The sequence below is a fragment of the Lygodium microphyllum genome, chromosome 2 (assembly GCF_053477565.2).
Source record: "Lygodium microphyllum isolate KBCC chromosome 2, Lygodium_microphyllum_v1.1.10, whole genome shotgun sequence".
NCBI classification, from domain to species: Eukaryota; Viridiplantae; Streptophyta; class Polypodiopsida; order Schizaeales; family Lygodiaceae; genus Lygodium; species Lygodium microphyllum.
This window is the reverse complement of record NC_141136.1, coordinates 127,218,075-127,224,074: the sequence shown is the minus strand read 5'-3', so window position 1 is coordinate 127,224,074 and position 6,000 is coordinate 127,218,075.

Here is a 6,000-nt window from a genome sequence, read left to right as displayed (position 1 = left end):
GAAACCCCATCCTTTGTATGTACCATCATACTGCCATAGCTCTGCTAGATGAATTTGATAGAGTGTCTTTTCAGCTGATTCCATGGAATTGGAATCAGTTTGCCGATTCTTTGGCTAATTTTGCGTATGAAGAAGACCTCTTCTTTAATTGTGGCTCTTGTCCCGATATATCTATTGACAATGAGACAGGACCTGGTCGGTTGTGGGTTATGCTTTCTGAACATGCCCTCTTTGGCAGACGATGGTTGATCTGGGTGATGCAGAGGGTAAGCGAGACTCATCTGCCTTTATTATCTTGGACCCACACACTCATTCGATGACATGTGATGCGAACACCTCTTGCGATATACGCAGGAGGGATAGGTCATAATTTAATGCACCTAGTTTAGGGTTACGTGCCTTTGTTCCCCTGGGGATGGTATGCTTTGATGTCTATCATGGTTGTTTCCAGGTGGATGTTATGCATAGTATTGTTTTATTTCATTATGCCAAGAGGGCCGATTCAGTTTTGTAATGAAGTGTTTCATTTCATTAGGCCAAGTAGGCCATTCCCCTGTCTAGTGCGGGTGCGTTTAATCGGGTTTTTTGTTTTAAGTGTTGTGCTGGACAGGCTTCGCGGTTCGTGGAATTTTGTGGAGCCTGGAGGAGCCTTTGCTGCGATGGAAGCTTCTTGTGGCCAATCCAGGTGATACCTCTCCTTTACGAGTACCTTTCTTTCCTGTTATATGTGTATTTGTACTTGTTGAGGGGATACTTTTTGGTGGGGACTGGCAACCAAGGCATGACGTCCCAGGTTTAGGTTGAGTATGTTTGAGGGAGGTCGGAGTAGTCATTGCCTCCTGCAACGACATTGTTAGACATTGAAAGACCTGTTTTAGAAGGAAGTCCTAGTGCCCTGGCCTGCTAGCCTGCTAGGCAGCCGTTCTAGGAGTTCTTGTTAGTAGTGAGGCAGTTAGAGAAGCCTGCTAGAAGCTAATAATGATAATGCCAAGAAACTCTGTACATCCTAAAAGATGAATATAAATACGAAGGTGTGTAAAAAGGGGTTCTAACCCCTCTCAAAGAAAAGAAAAGGAATGAAAATATATAAGCAGTTGATCATTGCCTTGCGAGGGCCTGGTAGGTTCCTGGGGACGAGTCAGACCCGGGGCCGATACCTTGTCTTCCTAGGGGTGACTTCTTGCTGAAAAAAAAATGACAAAACAAGGACGGTTGGAGCAAAAATAAAAGTGAGCGTTAGAAAAGGATTAAGTGTCGCCTTGCGAGGGCTTGGTAGGTTCTTGGGTGCCGAGACAGGTCCTGAGGCCGATGCCCTGTTCTCCTTGGGTCACTACGCTCAGCTCCCTCCTTTTTACATGCCCAAGTATGTTAATAAAATAAAAACCCTAAAAGAAGAAATGTACTGAAAGAAAATACTCCTTGATCAGGCTATAGGAGTCCTCGCCTTGCAGGAGCTCCTAGTGGTGTTGTTTTTAGTTGGTAAGTAGCGCAGACTACAACTTAGGGCAACCTCTTTGCTAGGTTTTTTAGTTTGGCTGTGTTGGAGCAGTTGGTTAGTGACTTACTTCGGATCTTCTATTAGATGATGCTAGGCCTATTCCTTGTGGATGTCATGCCTTGGTTCTGTCCAGGGGTAGGGGGAGCATTGTGCTGAATTTTATTATATATTTGTTTTGTATCAGTTTGATGCTTCTTTGGTTGTTTATGTGCAGATATGTTCGTGGATTCGACAGGCTGAGTCGCCCTATCTCGTGGTCGCCAATGAGAGCGGAATTTAGGTGACGGGAAGTGCTTAAAAATAGCTAAAAATTATGAATATCAAGGGAAAAATATTCACCGTCAAAGGCGGCGGCTCGATCTAGGACGATTTTAAGCATAAGCAGTCGACAAGCACCCAAGTGACACATCCAGATTTTTAGTAATTTTTCTGTCAGTCAGGACAGGATGTGGGAGCTGCAAGCCTGTCCGGGATGCCGAGGCGGATGCCCAGAAATTTACAGCACGTCAATCGGAGCTCGTATGCGGAAGTTGGCCCGAAACCGGCCGGGGTGCCCAAAAAGGGGGCCAAATTGGAAATTTCAAAGGGTGTGAAGAGAGGGGGGTGACCTTTGGCACCCCCCCTCTCAAAAAAAAAACGTCATGGAGGGGGGGCGGCAGCTGTGTTTCAGCCGCCGAAAAAAACGCGCCCCCCCCTAAATGGAGCTTTTTGCTGTCAAGCAAGGCATGAATCCGAAGGCAGAGGGCTTCCACATTCGATCCACGCTCCATGTCGCTTCGATCCACGCGGGGAATGGTGGCTTGTAGAGGGAGAGAGAAAATCAGTCTTTCTCTCTCCTCCCTCTCTCTCTTCTAAAGGCAAGTTCATGTGGGAAGAAGAAGGAAGAAGAAAGAACGATGGAGGCTTGTCCGGCATGGATCGGATTGCTCCACGGGCTGGAAATGGTGGTTGGTGATTGTGCTGGACATGAAGTGCTACTGATTTCCAAATTTGCAGCCATGGACATAAAACCCGAAACACGCAAATAAGCGGTAATTTAAAATTTTCAAAGGAAATTTGAGATTCTATAGCTTTTGATTGATGAAATGTTGTTCATGTGGGATAAAAATTGTTCATGCTATTGTTTTCTATGAGTTCTTGCTGGTCATGATCAAAAAATCAGAAAAATATGCATCTTGTGGTTCAAAATAATACATTAAAACACGAAAAACATGAAAAATCAAGGGAAAATGAGGGTTTTTGGCATAAAAATGGGAAAGTAAATAGGAACATCAACTAAACTTTCATTTTTCTGCAAGAAGGAACTAAGGGCCACAGCCCATAACCTGTTTTGAATTTTCAATAATTAAATAATGCAAGAAAATAAGGGAAAATACAAGAAAAGGGTGGAAAAACCCTAAAAAATAAGGGAAAAATACATTTTGGGTTTCGAAAAATAAGGATAAATAAGAGCAATGTTTGTGGGGACTGAAGCATGAGGATTTGCCTCAGTTCAACCCCACCTTCTTGTTCTAGTGTGTCTTTTTCCGGTTTTTTTCACATAAAATGATGTCAAAATACCCTATAAACCTATGCAACGATGTAATATTTAAACGGGGAAGGGTAGAGGAGTTGAAATATGTCTAAATGCCGTGTGAGATGATGGGAAAGTTGCTGATTTCTATGCATAGCATTTAGGACGGATGATAATTAAAATTAAGAGCTTAGTAGCATGAGGATCACCTCGGTGCTAAGCCCATGCAACCAAGCACGAACGGTAGTTGGAAACCATTAAAAGAATGTTTTTACACTTGTGCACGATACTGTTTTGCTAAATGTTTGAGCACTAGGCATCCACCAAATGCATGGAGCATGAAAAAGAATTTAAAAGTATCAGTGATCAGCTCCTGGACATGCATTGCAATTGGTTTATTAGAACATGACCTACGATGAGAGGCAGTGAGGTACCCATGCTGTAGGTGGACGCGGGTCCCAAAGGGGAGATCAAGTAAGGACAATGGTACATTCCTGGACACGCTTATGTGGTACCTTGAGCGACGTTTGTGCGAAATGTCTAAATGTTGAGCGACGCATCGAGGGGCCAATCCCCAAGGTGTAGGAGAGTCGCAGAGAGTTGACGGCATTCAGCCGTAGGAGGAACCCCATGTGTATGTGATTCGAGCCTTTTGGCTATGTGAAAGGGACTCCCTCTGAGGAGTAATATTGGGTTAGGATCAGTTGGACTACAACGTATTACAAACGCAATGTTTAGGAAGGCAGAGATTTTGATAGACGCTCCTGGCCGCGAGGCCGAGGGGTTGTCTTGTGCGTAGTGACGAGGCCCGGCTAGTGCATGAGCTAGTGCCGGCCCGTTTTTAGGTCCATCAACGGTAAAGCTTTTTCATTTCAGCCACATGAAATTGGCTGTGTGGATCCAAGTGTTGTGGCACCAATGGTGATTTTTACGGTCCCACACGTTCCTTGGAATCTTAAACCAATTCCGGTACCAAGGGCTCATTTGCCAAAGTTATTGGAGCTTCTAAATGAAAAGATAAAAATGCGAATATTGGAGCCATCTTCAGCTCCATATTCCAACCGATGGTTTACCGTGCCTAAGAAGAATGGATCTTTGCAATTCATTCAATATTTACAACTTTCAATAAAGTCACTATTAGAAATGTTGGTTCCGAACCGATTGTTGATGAATTTGCAGAAGCTTTTGCAGGTAGAGCAATTTATTCCATGGGAGATTTATATTCAGGTTATGACCAATTTCAGCTTGCTTTGGAGAGCCGAGACATTACCAGAATGAAGACTCCCCTTGGTTTACTCCGCATGTGTACTCTACCTCAAGGAGCTACAAATTCACTAGCTCACATGATGAATGCCATGCATAAAGTATTGAGAGATTATATTCCTCAATTAACTCTTCCTTTCCTTGATGATGTACCAATCAAAGGATGTGAAGTTCATGAGAAGAATGAAGAACTCAATGAACTTGGATGTCGCAAGTTTGTTTCCGATCATATTAATGATTGTGCTCAAATCTTGTCTAAATTAGAATAAGTCCATCTTACTCTTTCAGGTGCTAAATCTTTTTTTGGAGTTGAAGAAGTTCTTGTGGTAGGGCATATGTGTGGTCCATATGGCCGAAAGCCTTCTCCATCCAAGATTGATGCTATTAGCAAAATGCAAGAAATATGCACAAATGTTTCGAAGGTGAGAAGATTTCTTGGTGCATGTGTCTTCTACCTTATTTGGATCCCACATTTTGCTCATGTTGCTGAAAATCTTTATCAACTGCTAAGAAAAGGCCAAAGGTTTATATGGGAAAAAGAACATACTCAAGCTATTCAGAAACTGAAAAAATTGCTGATTTCAGTCCCCACCTTAAAGAGGGCTAATTACTCTAATGGACATCCTATTATACTCACAGTGGACACAAGTCCTATTGGAATAGGATGGGCAATCGGTCAAGATGACCTTGAAGGCAACAGATATGCAATTCACTTTGGAGCTAAGGTTCTTAATGAATGACAAAGAAGGTATGCTCAAATTAAAAGAGAACTTTGGGGAGTAGTAACTGCATTGAAATGTGATCGGGAGTACTTCATGGGCACACATGTTATAGTTAAAACAGACTGCCTTCCACTCTTGGGCATGATTGCCAACTGTTCCACTCCCGACATAGCTATGCTAAGATGGATAGCCTATATTAAATCCTTAAATCCTGATTTAAAACATATTGCAGGAAGAGATAATCCAGTTGCTGACATGCTTTCGCATGCCAGATATAAGGATGAAGAAGAAATGATGGATGAGGAAGAATCATAGTCTATATTTGCTAAAAATGATGCTATAAATGCAGGTTCAAATCTGAAAACAACAAGTACAGCTGTACCTAATGATGGTTCAACTGTCAAAAATGCAGGTAAAACATTAATTACAGCAAGTACAACAGGTTCAGCTGCTAAAACAAATTTTACATCAGCAAGGAAGAAAGAAACAACCAAAGAAGGATAGTGAACAATTGATAGACAACATGCTCAATGTTTTATTATGGTTTGTTCACACTTTAAAGAAGAATATTATGCAGATGATTGGCTAAAAATTGGCCAATTTTTGAGCACTATGACAAAGAAGGAAGATTGGACTAATGAAGAGTTCAAGAGAATCAAGAGAAAAGCTTATGGCTTTTTTCTTAAAGATGGCTACCTTTGGAGGCTTGCGAAAAAGAAAGGAAGGGCTTCTGTTCATGTCTTATGAAACAAAAAGACTCAACGACAGGTCATGCAATAATTTCATGAAAGCCTATTGGCTGGTCATAGAGGCATATGGGGCACTTTTGCCAAAATAAAAGAGAAATTTTGGTGGCAAAACATGTATAAAGACATTGAGCATTTTGTTGAATCTTGTCATGTTTGTCAAATGTACTCTATGGTTAAGTATAGAGATGGGCTTCAGCCTACCTTTCCTTTATCCATTCATTAAAGATGGGTTATTGACTTAGTAACCATGCCTAC